Genomic DNA, 22031 nt, shown 5'->3' with positions numbered 1-22031 from the left:
TAATTATGGAATCAGTTTAGGTCAGCGGCCTTCTGCACTTTTTTACACAACACCTCTAAGTCAGCGTAACCCGATAAGCGGGTAAGGGGCGATTTCTCAGCTTGGTGAAAATTTTGCCATGTTCAGCACAGACGTACTTCTACAGTCTTCTTTTCCTTTCTGGCGGGCTGCCCACTACAGTTCTCTGTTGTAGTTGGTCAATTTACCAGCGAAGTACAGCTGAGGAATCGTGCCCTGTTCCGCAACTGCCCTCAGGGAGCCTCTACACCTACACCACATTTCTTTCAGTTTAACGGCGGCAAATCTAACCAGCAGAACTGGCGGACAATCTCGGTTAGTCGGAAGGCAATGTATCGCTTTGATGTCAGACTCCGTGAGGTCCAACTCCAGCTTTTGTGCCATATCAGACGTGATAGGCAGAAGCTTTTCGTCTTTCTGTAGCGGCAGACGGTGAATTTCGAAGTTCTGCCTCCTGCTGTAGTGTTCTATGTTACTTAACTGTTTGTGCAGGCTCGACAGTTCTTCCGCTTGATCTGATACAGTGCCTTTAAAGGCATGAACCCCGCTTTGCAGTTGACTAGTAGTGGCCTGTTGCGTAGCAGCAGTAGCTATGACTTCATTGTACTTTCCCGAAACAACGACTGTTTCGTGAACGGCGTCAACTGTTTTTTGAAGAACATCTACAGTTATTTTAGTTGCAGAATCACATCAACTTTGTGAACAAGGGAGCTGATGGCGTCCTTTATCAGCAAAACACGCTTAATTTGGGCTGACAGCTGGGAAAGCGAGTCGCAATTTGTGAGCACAGCTAAAGCGGCTGCGGAGGGGTTTTCTGAACGACTGTCGCAAAAAGCCATGTTTCACGCTTGCCAAATATTACATTTTCAGCTATCCCAGTACCATTTTATTTTTCAAAATACAATCTAACATCACATTCGGTACACACCAAAAATTTCCAGCACCCGAAGCGCTTTCGAACATTTGCCACAGTTGAATGCTAAAGCCATGATTCACGCGCGGTACATAAACATTAATATCAACAGTGCCGTCGATGGCGAGAAAAGTTATACGATAAGCAACGAAGAGTAAAATTTGCAACTCACCTGTAGCAAAAGTGACGGTTAAATTGGGCCTGAATCCCGCCACCCACTGCGAAGGAGCGATGGGTTATTGGCGGAACACAGAGTCTAGATTCAAAGATTCGCAGTAGTACGAGGAGGCAGGCTGGAACTAAAGGCTACAAAGCCAGACAGAGGCCCCAGCCGCCTTTGTTACAGTACAATGATGAGGCAAAATCAAAAAAGCTAGAAATTCTAATGTGAGTTACAAAAATACAAGCAACATGTAGAGCACAAGACATTACAGAACAATATGGGAAAGGTACAGTAACGTACGTATAGTCCGTCGCCCCAGTATGAGGTTGATGCAGCGCCTCCTGGATGCTCTTGGTTGGCTGGTGTGATAAACCCCCGTCCTGCGCAGACGCTGAAGCGCCTGAAACTTGAGACCGCGATAAGCTGGTTGTAGACTGGGGTTGTTGAGGGTGACGACGATTTGTGCTGACGCAGAAGGCAGTGGTTGCACTGGAGGGGTCTTCCTGGAGCAAAAGTGCCGGTTAAATCGTGCCTGAATCCTGCCACCGACGGCCCGCCTCCGAATAAAACCCTAATTCATTCTGCATAAGAAGGCTTCTTGGTGTTTTGAGCGCAGCAGCGGAAACACGAATATTAAACATCTGCCCATCTACCGCCTAAGCATCACAGCCTTTAGCCTTGAGCGAAATTGTTAGAAAGGGAATTGATGAGGCCACGTGTAAACCGAAATTACGCCGCGTTATTTTTCAAAAAGCGTAGGCACTGTTCTTTCCTTATTATTTCTCTAGGTGTTCATGTGGTATTCGCAGACTCTCGAGGGCAGGATAATGTCACTAGTCGGCGACTTTGGCTAGTTTCGGTTTCCGAAATTGTGGCGATCCTAGCGGCACGGTGCTGCGGTGGGGCCCTTCCCTTTTCCTCAGCGTTTCTTTCTTTCCACACCGTCAACGCTTCCGCGCCTCCTCACGCATGCGCAACAGTTTTTTTTTCTCTCTCTCGGCACGCACGGCAAGCCAGTTCGGTACGTACATACGTGAGCGAGCCGGCGTGCGACGGGCTGCGCTAGTTACCTAAACGCCTCCAGGGGCTAAAAGTTTCGCTGCATTATAAAATACGTTCGAATGTATTCTAAATATGGGGCAGCGTAGGAAGGAGCGTTACCACTCCTGCGCAGCTCTCTGGTGCAGCAACACATGGCAGTACAGTTCGGCCAAGTTTCTCGCCTTCTTCAAAGACGACAGGTAAGCAAATTAGCTTTGTACAAGTTATAGTGAATTCCTTAAAAGCCGACCGATTGCACTCTCCTGTTTTCAAAATATTTCGCGCATGTAACGTGACGTTAATAAGACATGTCACTCGTGTTGGAGTGGAAAGTAATGTGCAAATATATCCCAGCTGTGCAGGTACGCAAAGTTTTAGTAGAAGTAAACGCGTCTTTGGCACGCACACTCTTGCGCGCAAGATCAATTTGTGGTGGCATTGCCGTTTTTTGATTGCCTTAGTAACTGCTGGAACGTCGATTCAGTATACTTATCAATGTATGTTTTGTTGTTTCGTGCAGCAGGTATGAGTCTAGGTTTGGGCCCCAAGTCGAGGACGGTGTGCGACTTCATTGGACGCTTCCTCCGGTGACTTTCCTCAATCCATCCAATGTCATCACGACGTACCTGCTCACAAAGAAGGCAAGCTCAACTGTACGCACTTCTTGCCTTTCACGGCGTATCTACTACCACAGCGATTGGAGGCGTAGAGGTGCTGCGCCCTAAGCATTTTTTCCTCCGCCGTCTTGTTCCAAAACGTATATTTGCGGCGAAACTGCTGCCAAGCGTTGCTTCAGTGCTCCGAAAAATCTGAGTGACACCGCGGTGTTCAATGCAAGTCGATTTTCACATGAAGCAGTGGAAGGCCATACCTAAATACATGCGTTGTCTGCAGCCGCCATTGCATGCGTTTCGCTCATTAAAAAATAAATAAATAAATAAAACCAAGTAGCATTGCCGGCTCTACTGTTCAATCTAAACTGCGCGCCCGCGTCTTGTCATCTTATCCGAGTGGGTTTGGTGTTCCATAGTTCTGAAGTTAGAACGGTCATGCCGTATCGGACAGGATGAGATAAGAGGCGCTGCCCAGACACGAGCTAGATGGTAGCTTGTAACATCCTGGCCGATATCTGCGGCTTACAACACAGGAAAGATTTTTTTCTGTGTGTCTCTCCTACACCCTCCCCCTTCCCCCCCGCTTTTGCTCCCACCCCCGGTAAGCAGTCTGTTAATTCACGCGTCATTAGAAGAAAAGACGGGTGCGTTCGATTTCTGTTCTGTGTTCTACGACGTGCACATGGTTGCGCATTGTTTTTGTACGTAGATATAATCCATCAATGAGTGTCTACAGTGCGGTCATTGTGTCGCAACAGTTTTTTATTGCTGCATTTTGTTGGTGTGAACATGATTTCTCGGAAGTGTATGCAGGTTAATGGGCGGGTCAACGCTTTCTTTCGGAGTTTGCGTTAACCCGCCCGAAAGGCAGGGCTTGGAGCATAAGTGTGCGTGCTTACATTTAACATATAGGTTCCCAATTATTGTGTCTCTGAACTGAAACGAATTTTTTTAATGTCTAAAGAACATTCCTGTCTAAAGGGTGAGCCCAAGAAATAAGTATACATTGAGTGGAACTTTCAAGTTCTTTTCTTCTCCCGCCGAGGTGTGCGCGAAAAAAAACAAATCTGTGTAAGGACCACAACTTTCCAAGTTCTTTCGTAATCAAGTATTGTGTAGCTAAATGTGTATTCATGGCTGTAACTTTAGCGCAACTTTAGACGGAGACAGATACAAAAAGGGACACGAAGACCTGTATCTGTCTTCGTCTGAAGTTGCGCAAAAGTTACAGCCATGAATTCAGAATACCAACTAGCCCGCCTAACCGTGTTATTGTAAATTTGTATGTAGCACGGTTTTTTCTTATTGTACAATATGGTGCCTAAATTTGCATGTCATATTTTTTGCTTAGTCCAATACTGTGTACATAAAATATATGTCCAATATATGAGTGTAGTACTGTCGGGAGAAAAAGTCTGGATTCCACGCGAGCGGCGGCCGAAATGCATTGCAGCGCCACCCTGCGAAAGCTCGCCTGCTGTCGAGACACCGGCTGTAGGGCCTATCTTAACTGCACGTATGTTCGTTTGCTCGCACGAGTCTGATACGCTTTTTGTTCACGGAAAGACCGAACGGTGTCGCTTCGGCCGTGTCTAGCATTTACGACTGGGCAATTCCGTCGGCGTGTAGCATTTGCGATACGGTCTCAGTGAGTGGCAGTAAGCGGCCACTGATGCGTTGAACGGGTAGTTTTTCGTCACTCTTTATCAGCGTTGCACATCGAAAGTAGTTGCTATCTGCGACTGCACCGCAAAACAATAGTCTCAAACTGGTTTAAGGAAGCGTGTCGCTTCGCGACTGCTTTTATCGAATGAATGCTTTTCAACTGAGAAATTATCGTAGGCATTTTTTCGTTCTGGCCGCAACGTAGGAAAACTGAAGCTTGAAAGAAAAGAATTTTAGTGGGCGCATCAAGTGGAACAGAAAAACTGTGTGGCTTTCATTCCGGTGTCTCCTAGTTAAAAAAAAAAGAGCGCACAGGGGTCGTAGGTTATTTATTTAAACAAAAATGAAGCAAAAGCCTGAAGACTCTGCCACCTTGTTTCGGTAACGGCCCTTAGTAGCGTGTGACATGTCCATCGCCCGCAATCACCTCGGCTACGCGCCTTGGCATAGACTCGTAAAGTGAAGAAACGAGTCCTTGGGTAGCTCGGAGTGCCTCCCATTCTTCTTTTACTGCAGCCCAAAGGGTGTCGGAAGTGGAACTGATGAGATGGCGCCCAGCAAGGCGTTTTTTCATTAGCCCCCACACACTCTCGATAGGATTCAAGTCCGCCCCGACCGGCGGCCACTCCAAAGTCCTGATCCCGAGGTCTTCCAGCAGTGCCGTCACGGAGCGCGCGGTGTGGACGGGGCTCCGGTCGTGCTGGAGGAGGCAGCAGCCATCCTTGAACGGCCCGTCCAGGACGTACGGAATGAAGTCTTTCTCAAGTATCGCGCAGTAAGAGCGTGCTTGAAACCGCCCTTCAATCCGTACAAGTGGTCCCAGGCCGTCCTTGCTGATGGCTCCCCAGACGTTGACTGTGCATCGCCCACTGGACAACACAGTCTGGGTCCATGGCGGCAGGTATCTATTTAAAAAAGTGTAAGCAAGCGTGTAAAAAAATACATTTTGACGAAAAAACAGGCTGGCCGTGCTGTAAGCAAATGCCACGAAAATACTGATACTTTTCTACCACCAATACAGGAAGCGTATTTGCTTAACGGATGCACATCCAGCCCTAACTTCGAAGAGCTTCGAACTTATTATCAAAATAATATAACGCATTGAGTAGTCTACACCGCACAAAAAGGACAACAAATAAAGTACAAGGTCACTTGCTGCTATCCGTACATAATTTTAGTACGATATTATATTATAGCAAAAATAGGGGCAAAACATATTCATAGAATTAAGGTGAATTACTGTGATACTCAATAAGAATGTTTCAACTGATAATTGCACCACAGAGAGACTCTTACTTATGCAATGACAATAAACGGCGCCGACCATACCTGCAATTTACTGGCCGCCAGACGCGCTGCTGCTGGTCCCATCGGCTTGAAAAAGAGGACTCATCAGTAAATACGACTTCTCTCCAGTCGTCCGGCTCCCATTGCTCCACCATGCGGGCAATCTCCAGTCGCAGACGCCTTTGTCTCTCCGTTAAACGTGGCTTTTGTGCGGCCGCACAGTTATTCAGCCCGGCCTCTTTCAATCTACGTCGGATAGTCCAACAAGAAATATCCAAATTAAGTGTCTCACGGATCTCTTTGGCGCTGATGAAGGGATCTGTGGCAGCCATGGCGATTATTAGTCTATCAGACTCTTCGTCGGTGGCCCTCGGTCTTCCGCTGCGCTCAGAATCTTCAAGGCGGCCTCCTTCGTCCCTGTACGCCTGAATTGCTCGGCGGACAGCTCTTCGGGATCTAGCAGTCCGACGGCAGATCTCGCGCTGAGAAATTCCTTGTAGGCATAACTCAACAATGCGTTTCCTCTCGTTGACGGGGACCGGTGGCGGCATTTTCGTGAGTGACAACGTGAATAACGAACAGCGATCTTAAATAGCGCTTACTACACGAAACGGTCCTATCGCACGCTTGCAGAGGTGATAATCCCATCATGGTATTCACTTTACGACACCGAAAAGTCACGGTGCGCTCGAGACTGCGCATGGCTATAGGCGCTAGCACCAATTTTGAACATGTCGGCGTAATTTTAGTTTCTTTTTTATTTTAACGAACTCACGCATGCGACAGGCTTCATTCACACCGGCGCGTGTAGTGGTTTGCGGCTGAGTCCCACATTGCGAATATCTGTGAAAGACAACGGTAATAAGAAGTAGTAACAAAAAAAGAAAAGCACACTGCTGAGCGCAACGCGCCCACAGATAGCAGCTCATGCTGTAGTGATCGCAAGTTGCGCCCCTGATTGTGACCACTTTCAAAAGGCGCGCTACATGGACAGCCGAAGCGACACCGTTCGCTCTTTCCGTGAAAACAAAAACCGTATCAGACTCGTGTGGGCGAACGAACATGCGTGCAGTTAAGATAGGCCCTACAGCCGGTGTCTCGCAGCAGGCGAGCTTTCGCAGGGTGGCGCTGCAATGCATATCGGCCGCCGCTCGCGTGGAATCCAGACTTTTGCTCCCGACAGTACATGTGTTTTCATGACTTCGAATCAAAGACGTCCTCATATGAATTTTGAATAAACGCAAAGCGAAAAGAATGTTTGTGTAACACTCCAATTAATATCGCCACAAAGACATCAATTCGACACCAGAAAACATACTATTACCTACATGTTTTCCTTTGTTCAATTATTAAACACGTTACTGCACACATAACAAACGACGGGCGACGGCCATTTCGAGTCATCGCCGCTGCTCGTCCAACTTTCGCGCCTGGTGCCATTGCCGCGCGGGCCATGAGGCAGCGACCGGCAGCAGTCGCGAAAGTTAGGCGAGCGTCGGTTTCAGGGGCCGGGGCGCGGCGGCCTGGCCTGACTGCCACGGGAAAAATGACGTCAGCAACCCCCGCGACGTCAGCAAACGCCTTTTCCCCCCTCGCCACTCGTTGCCATGGCGATTAATGCAACGTTTCTCAGAGGCCACGTACTACTAGGGGAGGATTTGGTTCTGCTGGCGCGAATTACGTGGGACCATGGTGGATGCGAGAGAGGCCGCCCCGTGATAATGTTATCACTCATTTCAGCATAGTTTGTCGATGTGCGTCTCTGTGTCCTTGCAACACACTGGTGCTCGGAAGAAGATATGATCCTAAACCTCGCAACGTTTTTTGGGATAAAGTGAAAATATGTTCAAACGCACAGTGACAGCTCTCTACGGAAACTATACTCCCAGTTATAAACCGAATATTTTCAGATTTAAAGTGCACAAAATTGCAAACGTGTATAAAATTTTGATGTAACACATGTTGGAAAAGTAGGCAAACTTTCGCTATGTTATGAGTTGCTCGAACAGCAATAAATGTGGGATTTGAACATACTTCATTTTGGAGGGTCCACACGCTGTAGGTACACCAAGGCTGATCATTCTCCGCTTTGTCGTCCCCCTAAGGTGACAAATTAGGAGCTCTCATTTTTTGCTTCCTCTAGAAGTGACCTACAGGCAGTGGCTTCGCGTGCGGATTGTTGACGTTCTATTTACCACGCCACGCCCCGTGAGATACGTAGTCCCCAATCCCTACCATTCCCTTCTTATTTTTCCAGATTTATCTTGCATGTCATTGTTAAATGCACCGACAGGAGCGAAGCTTTTTCCCATACACAGATACACAAATTGGGTTCACTTGCGTTCACTAACCGTGTTCCTAACACTTCTACGGTTTGACGCACATACCTTTAGCGCGCTGGGCTGGGAAGGGATGCGAACAGACACCAGTCTCCCGGACTTATAAATCCGCAAGAAATAGAAAATTTTGGAGGAATCACCCAAACAAGCTAAAAGAAAGATTGCTTAGTTGCTTAGTTCTTTAGTTGCTTACTGAGTAAACGCAGCGAATTCTAACTGCGAATGCTCTTCTCAAGCGAGCCTGAAGCGTCCGCCGCCGTCCGCATAGCAACAGCTGCGGGTGCACGCGCTCCTCGTCTTCCTTGGCAACGGGGGGAGATGGGCGCGCGCTGCCTGGCCGCTGACATGGCACATACCCACGTGGGGGATTGGCCAAGAATCGGGCGTGAGAAGGGCTAATGCACCCGCTTAAAGGAGTACTGATACGAAATTTCAAAGCTGAGATCCGCTCTAGCAATCAAGTACAACGACAACACAAATAGGTGTCTGTGAATAAATGCATCTGCTTTCTTTGTAGTTGTGTGTGTGTGTGTGATCTCTCTTTCGCGAACATTACCGAACCGCGCAAATTCAACTCGTGCATTCGCACTTTCACATTCTTCCCCTCGGGGAAACGCGTGGAATTTTTTATTGTATAATATAGCTCTAAAATGGCCTCGTTACAATGCTCCACAGGAAAAATATCTTACGCTGTCCCGACAAAAAATGCCAGTCCAATCGTACGACTTGAAATACAACATAGCAAGCAGTAAATGTTCTGAAACAATTCATACCCCTACATCTGGGGCCCCAAATGACCATGCAGTATGCTGCAAATTAAAAAAATAAATATAAATAAATAAATAAATCATAATAAATAGTTATAATAAAAAAACTATTTAATTAATTAATTATTTTACACTTTGCCCAACGGCTTGCTCTCAAAAGGGTTAGGCGTGTTGCATTCATGCCAGTTCTGATGTTTTTTCTTTGTGTTACAACATTTAGGCCATATCAAACAGGTCGACGTTTTTCGTGATTTGATAGCTTTACCATGCATGCAAAGTGACAAGTCAAGGGTTTTCTTTATAAAAAAACACCTTCATTACGTTAAAATCCCACTAAAAAGGAACGCACATGTATTAAAAAGTGGTTCTCTGAACATTTTTGTATGATGCACAAGTCCGGGAGGTTTGTCTTGCACATACCCGTGCGAAGACTGTCTACGTTCATCCACTTCTTGTCTCTGCCCTCATTTAGGAGACGTGCGTTCATGAACTCTCGCAGCCTTAATATTCTGAATCTCTTGTTTTCCTTCCCATCTGTTTGCCAGCAGGCGACCCGGCACGCCGCATTCACGCCTCTAGCGACTATAAATATTTTATGAAGCAGCTGCCTAACCGAAATTTTCATACCTTCTAAAAATTTGTTGACCAGGGCCTGCAAACTAATTAATGATGCATAAAAAGTTATAGCGAATTTTGGCAGCTTATTCAGACACATTCCCATGTTTTTCAAGAGTCATTATTTCCGAAGCCTAATTTTAATGTCCCGCAACCTGCCCACCGAAGCCCCGTGGTGCGTCTTCATCGGTGGCGTTGCAACGCGTGGCGCTCCCCGGGCATACTTACCTGGTGCAGGGGTTACCCTGATCATTGAGGGGGTGCCTCCAGGGAGGACACGGGCATTGCACTGCGCCCGTGTTGAGCCCTGCCACTATCCCGTCACTGGGAGGTGGGGCACTTAATTTTTGGTAGCGGGGAACTGCGCCAGAGCGGATCCCCTTCCTTCTACAATTACAAAGACAGACTGGATGGCGTTAGCTGCATGGGGCCTTGAACTGTGAGGTAAGAAAGGTCATACAAGAGCGGAACGGTTGGTCCATGCCTCCATATGCTTCATGCGTTTGCAGAGGGGCAGATTCTGGAGCGCTTGCCCAGAGTTCCGACCCGCATGACCCATTCTGAATTCCTCCTTTTTTTGTTGCCACTTTGATCGCCCCGAGACGGTCATGATCTGACAAAGTTCAGTCTTCCCAAGTTCACCCCATTACACCTCGGGAACGTCGTATACGTACGTGGTTTGAGCAAACCGTGAGCACCTTATTTGAGTCTGTCCGCTTTGCTCAGTGTTCAGTACCAGAGCTATGACCAATATCCGGTGTCATGGACTGCCGATTCCCTGCTTGTCAAATCTGCCCGGACTCATTAACACCAGCAGCGAGCGGCATTATGTAATGATTGGCGCTAAACCAGATTTTTCGGAATCCACCAGCTCCGCCAACTGCAACAGGCTCCACGTTCTCATACTTACCGCCTTAGGGGTGCATCGGAAGATTTCCGCTTTACGACATTGGTGCGTACTTTTGACTATCCGCAAAACCCCAGGTGATTGTTTCCCCGTTTATTTTTCCATATTTCATTATCTCTTTCTTACTGTGCACATTTTTCCGCAGCACGAATGGGCAATTCAAGTTAACAACTGCGCTAAACAAAAACAACAACACAAAGTTATTGGGTGTCGGCGGAAGCCAATAAGAGTAAACTATTTCGTAGAACTACGGAGCAAATTTTCGAGAAAAGTCCGACAAAGAAAAACTTACGTTCCTTATTTAACCACGTGCCCTACAGTTTTCTATTCAAATTCTCATGTTTGGGCTGCGCTCACAGCCGTAGTCCTTCAAAAATGACGAAACTACATTCCATAAAGGGGGCAACCGGCCATATACATCACGGAAAATATCATCATCAATCTATCCTCATCAGAAAAAGAACCCCGGTGCGTGATGATCTCAACAGGAGCCAGAGGGAACAGTGGGCATATTTTCTATACGTGCACACTACATACTGCAAGCCAATCGGAGCTCTGAATACCAGAAGCATAATATTATGTTCGCTGTACTTGGCGCAAGAGCAGCCAAGCACGTTTTCGGCTCGCTGTGGGACTGCACTCGCAAGCGATGTTGATTTGCAAATATGAAGTTGTTTCGACTTCAACCCCAGCTACCCACCAACAATCAGTGCCGAATCGTCATACTGGTCTTGCTAAAATTCCTTTTTTTCCTTCCCTATTTAGCCGTGTTTGCGCACTCCACGGGACCATAGCTTCAGTTTTGGGCAAAGGCGCCTGAAGTTGGTTGGAACTAAAACGTCGGCACAGCAGCCGGGCTTCTCAAAAACGTTTTCCACGAAATTCTGAGAGTATTGATGGCCAGTGTGAACAACCATTATTATCGGATGGGTTGAGGCCCCAGTGACTTGGGAATTGCCACCTTTCGGAACGAAGCGAAGTCTTTCGTTTACAAGGTGTGGACAGAACTGATGTATTGTGGCGGTCACGTGGGTTCTGTGGCGAAAAGGTAAAATCACCGTCAGCAGTCAGACATCCCCATAACCCCTTAATTTCTAGGGCGATGGTGTTATAAATTGTCCGCAAAGAGGGTGATGTGACGCCGCCGCACTTTTTTTGTGGGACTCCGGGTTAATGCTGCCGGTAACGTGGCTGTGCTTGCCCCCGTTGTAAAGCCATGGATAGAGAGTGCTTCTAAAGGAAGACCATTGGCCTTTTAGCAGGATTCGGATCCTTTCCGCACCGCCTGCATGCCCCAATGGTGGCATGGTTGAAACTTCTGCGACCCCGCTAGCCGCAACTTGTGGGCTCCTCGTTCTCCAGATTTAAATGCGCTCGACCACTATGTCTGGGGCGTCGTTGAGGAAGAGGCCAACAAAGGCCCGCATGATACAAAAGACTCGTTGAAGGCCGCCATTTCTCACTAAACTGCCAACATCTCTTAGCACCTGACCTGTGCAGCACTCGTTTGCGAAACCGAATCGAATCGCTTATTGCGGCCGGAGGCGGCTTAATTGAGCAGTTATGGAAATAAACTATAGCCGAAGTACTTCGCAAGGTTTGGTGAAAATATGTCTGATTTTGCTGGAGATATTCGGTTGTGCCTGACGGAAGCATTTTGTTCTCAAATACCTGGCGCACCCGCTATAACTTAGCCATGGAACTGGCTACGCAAGCTGAAATCTTGACGCATCAAGCCAAGCTTCCAGTTGTTGGGTAGCTTTGTTGATTCGCGTGTAGGTGGCAAAACTAAGAGAAGCCGGAAATTCAGTTTTGAACCTAATTCAGACGAACTAAGACGCCTATCATCCATCTGCACAGTGCGATTTTGCTTAAAGTATTGCTTAACGTCACTCCAAGTTCCAGTGAACGTGCCAAATATGGCCTGCTTAGGGAAATGGTAGCAATTCTAGTGCTGAACTTATGTATCGATCTAGGTAAGAAAAAACTCAGAATTATCTATACCAATGAAGTGAACGAAAGCAATTCCAGAAATACGTCAAACAACGAGATCCAAGTGTTACCCAAAAATGCGGCCACCAAGGCACTGCGAGGAAACAAAAAGCCTTTTCTTATACGAGGGAAACCTACATGGGCGTAGTACAAGCACGAGGAGACGCAGTTTACGCAATGGCGACATATAATAGGTCTACTTTACGGTTCAAAAGTAACAAGTTGCTGTCTTCATTGTCCCTGTAGCGCATTATTATGAAATTATTCAATATTTTGTAGGCATCGTTCACAATACGTGCGTTATTAAGTTGCTCAGCATAACGAATTCTTTTCTACCCATCAGCCTTAGCGTAATAAATTTGGTTGCCCGTAAGAAAAGTTTCTCGCGGTAGCAGCGGATCATCCAAGATGCCACCAACAGTTTTAACCAGCTGGCGATGTTGCAGGATGGATTTGTATGGGTTAAATTAAACATCTATTCCTCGCTGATTTACAGTAAACACTGGACAGCGGTGGTGTTCTAAGTTGTCAAGAATATCTTCATGTCTCTTCACAGAAAATATTCATTGCATAATTGCGTGCTACTTTCGAAATTTTATAACGTTCGGAACAAAGTGGTACCAGCACTCTTCTGCGGAGTTAGGAAAACGATGCTTGGTCTCGCAACTTGCTTATCTCGAGTCACAAACTTGACAAAGAGGTGGTAACAATGCATCTGGCCCAGGCACGGCAACAAAGTCACTATTAAAACTGACTAATTCCTCAAACATATTCCGAGGATACTTAGTTAAGCAGGCGTTCTGAGTAGTGCAACTTTCGATAAGGTCTTCGCCACGAACGTGAGGACTTCACGAGGCAGACTTGTAATAATACCTGAAACTGTCGTAAAATGAGTAAAAAGCACGAAACGGGCTAGCCAAACTGCAGTGCTGCTGATTCTTCTTGCCGAGCGTCCGGTCAGGCACACAGCAAATGCCTCGCAGACAGTGAGAATGGCCTATGGCCTTACGGCCACATAGACGACGTATTAGCCACACAACTAAAGTCTAGCTCAGCTCGTTAGGTATTCCAAAACCGCGACAAGTTCCATGGCATGAGTTTATGATTTCCTGCGAATGTTACACTGTTGCCTCACTCCTGTCCTTAGATACACTAATCACCCTCCTACTACCTTTGCTTTACCACAGTTTTTCTTCGCTGTCTTCAACGGTGACTCAGTGTAGTACATTTAAACAGTAATGTGCTTGGAAGGTTAACAGATGCTGTTGAAAGGTTGCAAGATGCGTGCAGGCTTACCACTAGGAGGGGGCCATCTATATTTCGGTATAAAGTTACACCACTTGTTTATATATATTCGGATATTTATCCTATACCACAGCTCAAACTAAATTATTGGAGCGAAAGCGAATGCCTCCAGGGTGCCAAAACTATGCGTTTGCTTTTTACCTTAAGAATAAACAGGAATATTCTCTCATCGCCTAATGGTTACAATATTGAAGTGTCGAGCTTCTCTAACCGTACCCGGCAATTCAGTTTTTAGCGCATTGCATCAACTATGTTTTACATGCCTGAAATTCTGCTTCGTTCTCCGTGAGCCTACGTTTCACCACGACGCCTCATGTGCGGCGCATGCGGAATCTCTACTACATCAACATTAGAAAAAAAACAGTGCTAAACTTGTAGGGCGCATAGTGAGCTGAAGCTGCCAGTCTCGCTGTCCTGATATCCTCGCGTCAGCTCTGATAATATGGGCGTAAAAGGCCGACGGCTCGGATTGTGACACGGCAACCGAGCCAAACGGGTCAGCCACGTGCTAATGAAAAGTTTGTTTACAGCACCCTTAAATTTGGTTGCCTGCTCCGGGACATATGTGGTTATGCCTAGCGCTGTTTATTTCTACCACGAGGAACATGACCGTGTGGGCAAAAGCTGTAGCGACAGAGAGGACGCAGGGAAAACCGGTGAACACACGTTAGGAGCAGTGTAAGTGGCTCCTGGCTTCTTTCACTATGCCCTTGTCTGTGTTGCCTGCGCACAGCAGGCGGGCTCCCTGAGCTTTTCAATACCCGCAAAATTGTACGCAAACGAGCAGGGAAGGTCATTGCCCCTTCCTTTCACTAAAATACCTTACCCATAAGCTGGCCGTGAGGCGCAAGACAGGGACAGGTACGTTATGATGCATCAGTACCGGCCTTTTCTTGTAAACTAGGGAAAGAATGGTGGCCGTGCCCACATCTGTCGCGTCGGACGAGGAAACAATGACGGGGTTTCCAGCAACCCACTTGTGGTCATGTTCAGTTCAACGCAGCGATAGAGAAAGGAGCCTGACAGCCACATTGTTATTCGGAAATATTTTTTCTGTATGAACGCTCTGCCGGTACGGACAACGTTTCGAGAACTAGCAACTTCTTGGGTGTGCTACCGAGTGCTGGATTACAGCTACCAGAACTTTTGCTTATCTCACGTTGTATTATAACATGTCATTCGCGAAATTTAAACTACATTTCCAGCCCAAGGTGAGAAATAACATTGGTTAAAAGGTATTTATTCACTAGTTGGGACGGAGAGAAGGGGAGTTGACAGAAAATCCTACGTAGGCTCAGGCGCTGTACGAACACGACATGGCTAACACAGTGACAGTAAAATTCCCATTTTAGCCTCCTGAGCATATTTTAGAAATAAATAAATGAACTATCACGCATATCCGGATAGAAAGATGGTCGGTTCATCTCCCTCCACTTCAGCATCACTTCATGGAGCGAACTAAGTTTACGCAACTCCGCTTCTGCTGCACATGTACCTTATCTACAAGGTCTACACCAGGCACTGTGCCAGACGATTACCATCCAAACGACGCGGCGTCGAAGCCAACTTGACAAGGCTTGAGGTGTTCAGTATCGACCACAACCTGGTTCCTAATGCGTTTTAATAATCAATCAATCAATCAATCAATCGTTGTTTAACATGCTCCGGAACAGCCGGAGGACCTTTGTTCTGGCACAAGAAGGAAAAACAGGCAATGTTAGTTGCCCACAACTCAAAACTAATGCAAATAAAGGACAGTGTTTCTGACACACACGCACACAAAAATTACACACAGTCGTACACCAGAATAAACGTGCACCCACAGAAACACAAACACAGACATACGCATAAAAACAAGTACAGCGCCTTGCAGTAAGGCATGTGACACCACACCAGTGGTGTCATACACAGATAATTTCAAAAATGTACATGAACGTAAACAAAGTTCAGTTGTAGAGAAACGGAGTGAATCAAGATAGCTTATATGTAAGAAAAGGAGCATAGAATGAATATACATCTAGAAAAATGTATATATTGAAATAGGGGGAAATAAATAAAAAAGAAAGAATAGTGTTGTCATCACTTCATGCCCAAGTGACCGCGCGTGTACAGAGGATAAAAAAGGCCACTTACATGACAAGCTCACAAACATGTTTGCGGAACTTTGTCAAGGAATTTTTGAATATGTTTAAATATTCGGAGTACTGGTTGTACATACGCTGGAGGCCAAACATGGGGCCCTAGCCACGCAGACAACCGGGATAAAAATGTGTGGTGTCTTCTGATGGAATTTTGCGGCACTTGAAGTGGAACATGTTGTAGCATTTCATTACAAGACACTGCGCCATAAATGATTTTGAACAGAAAAAGAAGATCAGCCCTAATACGTCTGGAGTTTAAGCACTCTAGCATCGGTACAGAGAATGACACAAAATTGTTATAGCTAGCGAAGCGATGATTGAAGATAGATATAAGCTTCCTCTAGACACTTTCCATGTGCATGCAGAGTGTTTTGCATGTGCTATTTCATACCACAGAAGCATACTCGAGCTGCGGACGACAAATAGTCGTGTACAGCATGAGAAAAGAGCCCGGCTCGTTGAACTACTTTGATGGGCGACATATAGCGCCAAGAGATCGGAGTGCCCACCGAGTGACCTCCCGGATGTGCGGGGAGAAGCGCAATTTACTGTCGAAATTAACACCAAGATCATCAACCTCAACAACACGTGGTAGTGCTTCACCGTTATGTTATAGGAGAACAATATGTTGTCAGTTTTTCTAGTGTATGTCATTATCTTAGTTTTTGATGTAATATTTAGGAGATTGTTGCGTGAGCATCAACCTGACAAACACGTGACCACTCGCTGGAAAGCGGAACAGCTTGCAGTGTTTGAAACCGAGGTAAATATTTTAAAATCATCAGCATATAAGAGAAATTGACAATCATGAATTACTCAGAAAACATCATTTATAAAAATTTAAAAAAGAAGTGGTTCCAGAACAGAGCACTGAGGGACACCGCTTGTGGCCTCGTGGGAGAGGGAAGACTGCCCGTTTGTATGCACGAAGCATGACCTACCCGTTAAATAATTGCATAAAGGGGTGTGATGGATAGTTTTAAATAGATTTAACACATCTTTTTAAATAATATATCATGGCCGACCACATCAAAAGCCTTGCTCAAATCAATGTAAACGACATCGAGTTGTCCTATTTCCTGCACAGCTTCCGAAGCATGCAGCCTAAAATTTACAAGATTAGTGGTGGTCGATCTCCCAGCGAGAAAGCCGTGTTGCTGAAGTAATAATAAAGTTTTTTACACTAAAAGTGAGTAGCGTATGTAGTACGGTCTCCAAGTGTTTTGAGGCAGCTCAGAGAATAGAAACCGGGTGGTAGTTTGTTGTGTCTAACTTTGACCGTGACCTAAATATAGGAACAACCCTCGCCGTCTTCCAACGAGTGGGTAACTTACCGGTATTGAGTGACGTTCGAAATATACAATAATATTAATAGTAATAATCAATCAATCAATAGTTTATTAACGTTCCCAGGAACAGCCGGAGGGCCTTTGTTCTTGCGCACGAAGAAAAAAACAAAAAACAGGCAATGTAAGATGCCCACACCTGACAAGTAATGCAAATAAAGGACAGTGTTGGTGCCACACACGCACACAAAAATTACCCACTGCCGTACACCAGCATATACATGCACCCACAGAAAACACAACCACACACATACACACATGAAAAAGTAGAAGGCCTTGCAGTAAAGCATGTGACACCACACCAGTGGTCTTCATACACAGATAATTTCAAAAATGTACAAGAATAAAACAATGTTTACTTTCACAGAAACTGAGTGAATCAAGATAGCTTATATGTAAGAAAAGGACCATACAAGGAATATACACGTAGAGAAAACCAGACGTTGAATAAGGGGAATATATATAAAAAGAAAAGATTGTGTTGTCATCACATCATGCCCAAGTGACCGCGCGTGAACAGAGGACAAACAGGTCACTTACATGACAAGCGCACAGAGATGTTTGCGGAACTGTGTCGAGGAATTATTAAATATGTCTAAATATTTGGAGTACACATCGTACGTACACTGGAGGTGAAACATGGGGAACAAACCACGCAGACAGCTTGGATTAAAAAAAGGTGTCGTGTCTTCTGGTGAATTTTCGCGCCACATGGAATAGAACATGCTGTAGCATTTCACCACAAGACACTGCGCCATAAATGATTTTGAACAGGAAAAGAATATCAGGTATAATACGTCTGGAGTTTAGGCACTCTAGCATCGGTACAGAGAACGAACCAAAATTGTTATGGCTAGCAAAGAGATGATTGAAGATATATATATAAACTTCTTCTGGACACTTTCAATATGCATACAGAGTGTTCTGCATGCGCTATTCGATACCACAGAAACATACTCGAGCTGCGGACGAAAATTAGTCGTGTACAGGTTGTAAAAAGTGCCCGGCTGCTTGAACTTTTCTGATAGGCGATCTATAACGCCAAGATATCGGAGGGCCCGCTGAGTGACCTCCCGGATGTGCGGGGAGAAGCTCAATTTGCTGTCGAAATTAACACCGAAATTAACACTGAGATCCTTAACCTCCACAAGACGTGGTAGTGCTTCTCCTGCTAATGTTATAGGAAAACAATATGTTGTCAGTTTTTCTAGTGGGTGTCAATACCTTAGTTTTTGATGTATTAATAAGAAGTTTTTTGCGTGAGCACCAATCCGAAAAAGACATGATCGCTCGCTGAAGAGCAGAACAGCTTGCAGTGTTTGAAACAACCGTAAATATTTTGACATCATCAGCATATAAGAGAAAGTGACAATCATGAATTACTGAGGAAACATCACTAATGAAAATTGAAAAAAGAAGTGGCCCCAGGACAGAGCCATGAGGGACACCTCTTGTCGCCTCCTAGGAGAGGGAAGACGAAGATGATGCACGACGCATGACCTATCCGATAAATAATTACATAAATAGGATGTGATGGATGGTTGTGAATCGAGTTGACAAGCTTTCTCAAATAATATATCATGGCAGACGACATCAAAAGCCTTGCTCAAATCGAAGTAAAGGACATCGAGTTCATAGTGGTGAACACCGCACAAAAAACAAGGACAGAAGGAAGAAGACAACAACACGAGCGCTGACTAACAACTGAAATGTTTATTACACCATGAAAAAGTATATAGGAGCGTGTGTGATAATATCAATCTTGACGTATGTATCACATGCGCACAGAACAGCCACTCATTCAACAACTGTCTAGATAGGCTACTTCGGAATCCAGTAGTGATATGAACGGGCAAATAATACAGTCATCTGAACCCTTTGTAATATAGTAGGCTTAAGTTATCTCCCTTGTTCTCCTATCTTTGTGAGTCATTAAAACAGTACTAGCATTGAACAAGGAATAGCATCCGCAACTCTCACTATGCGATCGTAAATGTGACGTGGGCGTGCCCTTGAGGGAGTTTCGATGTTCGTGCAAGCGCTCATTGAGGCATAGTCCTGTTTGGCCGATGTACTTTCTTTTGCACTTCAAAGGAATGCAATCCACGACATTACATAGGCACTCAACAAACTGTAACTTGCGCTTAACGCCACAACCCTTTCTTTGGGAATCCCCTTTCCTGGAGAGCGTATTGTCAATTCTGGGTATAAGCCTCTCTAATTTATTGTTCCCCGAGAATACCACCGCAACATCAAACGTGCCTGCTATCTTTTTTATTCTATGCGAAATTGCGGGAAGATAGCATACAACAGCACACCATTTGCGCGATTCTTTTTCAGCTGCAGATCTTCCGTGCTGTCTCAACTCTGTTAAAACCTTTTTTTGTAGCAAACACAAGGGTGTGATTAGAGAAGCCAGCTTTTTTAATCTATCTATCTGACACGCAAAACTAGTACCCACTGGTGTGGACGCAAGACTTTGCGAGAGACGAGTTCAGGCTATTGACATCAATCCCTGTTTTTACCACTTTAGAGTCCCAAGACGAATAACTCAACCGGGGCTTGTTAGACCTTGGGTGATACATCACGCCGACGCGCTTATCTTGGAAAGTCAGCTGCAAGTCCAAAAACTCTATGACTCCATCTTTGGGAACCTCACTTGTAAACGCCAGACGCTGACCATTATCCACAAACACATTCAAAACCTTATGCACATGTTGCTGAAACCTACATGTCCGTACGACCAAGAATAATCATCAACATACCTGAAATTCTTGAAAACTAGGCCTTCCAGATGCGTGAACATGCGACGACGCTGAAGACGGGAACAGGAAGCAATCTGGCTCTTCACTGTAAGACTGACTGCAAGTCAAGGTGCTTTGAACCAGCGTTTGAGAGGACCCGAGTGCTGCATTCATATCGTAAAAAAGAAGAACGGGAAGTGTTCTAGGCCTACGTCATAAAAAAGATGGGGGACCGATGTGTCAGCAAGCCTTCAGTTGACCTTCTTTCGCGCGAGGTGGATTAGGCGAGTGTGGCAGATGTAATCGTTTTCACACGTGGTGCAACTGATATCACATGGTGTTTTTCCTGCCTTTATAATCGCTTTCGGAACGAATAAAGCTCAGTTGTTAGTGCACTTTTTTTCTGTCTGTTTTCCTTCCTCCAGGTGTGCATGGCGCTTAACCTGTTCCCATGAAGGACCGAATGGATTTTTTATTGTAATGTGTAGCTGAAGTGTATTAGCGATGTTGTAAAACTTGTACATTACGGCTGCTACAACTTGTTAGTGGTGTTAGTTCAGGCGCGTCAGTGAATTCGTTAGAGTAGCCTACTTAGTAAATAGTACCGTTGCTCCCCTAAGTCAGACGCCGAACACACTGGTGCTCGGAAGACAATAAGATCCTAAATATTGCAACCTTTTTTGTGCTAAAGTGAGAATGTGTTCACGCGCACAGTGACAGCTGTCTACTGGCAGTATACTCCTACTTATAAACCGGGTATTTTTAAATTTAAAGTAGATGAATTTGCAAACGTGTATAAAATTTCAATGTAACAAATTGTAGAGAAGTATGCAAACTTTCGCTATGTTATGAGCCGTCCGAAGAGCAATAAATGTGGGATTTGAACATAGTTAATTTTGTAGGGTCCACACGCTGTAGGTACACTTCAACTCATCATTTTCCGGCTTTGTAGTCCCCTAAGGGGACAAATGAGGAGCTCTCATTTTTTTCTTCCTCAAGAAGTGAACAACAGGCAGCCGCGTCGCGTGCGACTCGTTGCCGTTCTGTTTATCACGCCACGTTCAGTACGTACGTAGTCTCCTCTCCCTACATTTCTCTTCTTCTCCTTTTTTCGGATTTATCTCGCATGTCATTGTCAAATGCACGGACAGGAGCGAAGCTATTCACCATACACAGATACACAAATTGGGTTCACTTGCATTCACGAGCCATGTTCCTCATACTTCTACGCCTTGACGCGGCCGCCGGTAGTGCACGGGGCTGGGGAAAGATGCGAACACACACCAGTATACCGGATTTAAAAACCCGCAAGAAATATGACGTTTTGAAGGAATCACCCGAACTAGGTAAAAGAGTGGTTGCTTAGTGCTTTAGTTGCTTAGCGAGTAAACGCAGCAACGTTTATTGGAAATTCTAGCCCTACAAGGGCTTCGCTACAATGCACAAAGGGAAAACTTCTCTCGCCGTCCCTACAAAAAATGCCAGTTCAACCGGAGTGGGTCATACAAGTTTTAAAAAGAGTTTGATATGGCCGCCTTGAATAATGAAGGTTCAGGGATGCTGGCGATCGAAGCGGGGAGGTGGTTGCATTCCGACGCAGTTTTTGGTACAACGGAATTGAAACACAAGTTTGTGGGGCAGGATGGCAATTCAACCTTGAATTTGGGATCAATGCGTGAGAAAACATATGAAGGAACTGAAAAAGGTCGCACTTGATGTCAGGGTTAGTAAAATAAGGCTGATGAAAAAGGCACAACACGGTCTATTTTTCTTCTTACTGAATGGTCAGGAAGATGCAAATGCATTTTAATTGAAGATACACTGGATTCCGAAAATGTTTGCATACAATAAATCGGGCAGCACGGTTCTGAATGGATTCAACGGAGTTGGAATGGAATAAGAAATGCGGGTCCCAAATTGAAGAGGCATATTCTAGTTTTGATCTGACGAGGGTTTTGTATAACAGTAGTTTTAAAGAAAGAGGGGCGAGAGAGAAGTTAGGGCGCAGGAAGCCAAGCATGTGGTTAGCATTGCTGGTTACGTAATCAACATGCGTTTGCACAAGAGGTTATTGCTTATGTGAACACCAAGTTATTTGTACGTATTAACAGCCTCGAGAGAGCTATTTTTTGTAGGTAAGGGTAGGGAATGCCGTTGTTGCGGTTAGGTGTAAT

The 22031-nt window shown here is 45.5% G+C and overlaps 1 non-coding gene across 1 annotated transcript; it reads left to right on the top strand.

The window, feature by feature from the left end:
* The first annotated feature begins 9642 nt into the window (after positions 1-9642).
* On the top strand, positions 9643-9804 carry LOC144171225 (U1 spliceosomal RNA). The gene has a single exon (XR_013322898.1). It is a non-coding gene; the product is annotated as a U1 spliceosomal RNA (small nuclear RNA).
* Positions 9805-22031: the final 12227 nt, after the last annotated feature.

This window comes from Haemaphysalis longicornis, unplaced genomic scaffold, assembly GCF_048455015.1.
Source record: "Haemaphysalis longicornis isolate Haplotype H1 unplaced genomic scaffold, Haemaphysalis longicornis Haplotype H1 scaffold_2, whole genome shotgun sequence".
Classification (NCBI taxonomy): domain Eukaryota; kingdom Metazoa; phylum Arthropoda; class Arachnida; order Ixodida; family Ixodidae; genus Haemaphysalis; species Haemaphysalis longicornis.
The sequence above is the reverse complement of the archived record's forward strand: the minus strand, read 5'-3'. Positions and strand labels throughout refer to the sequence as shown.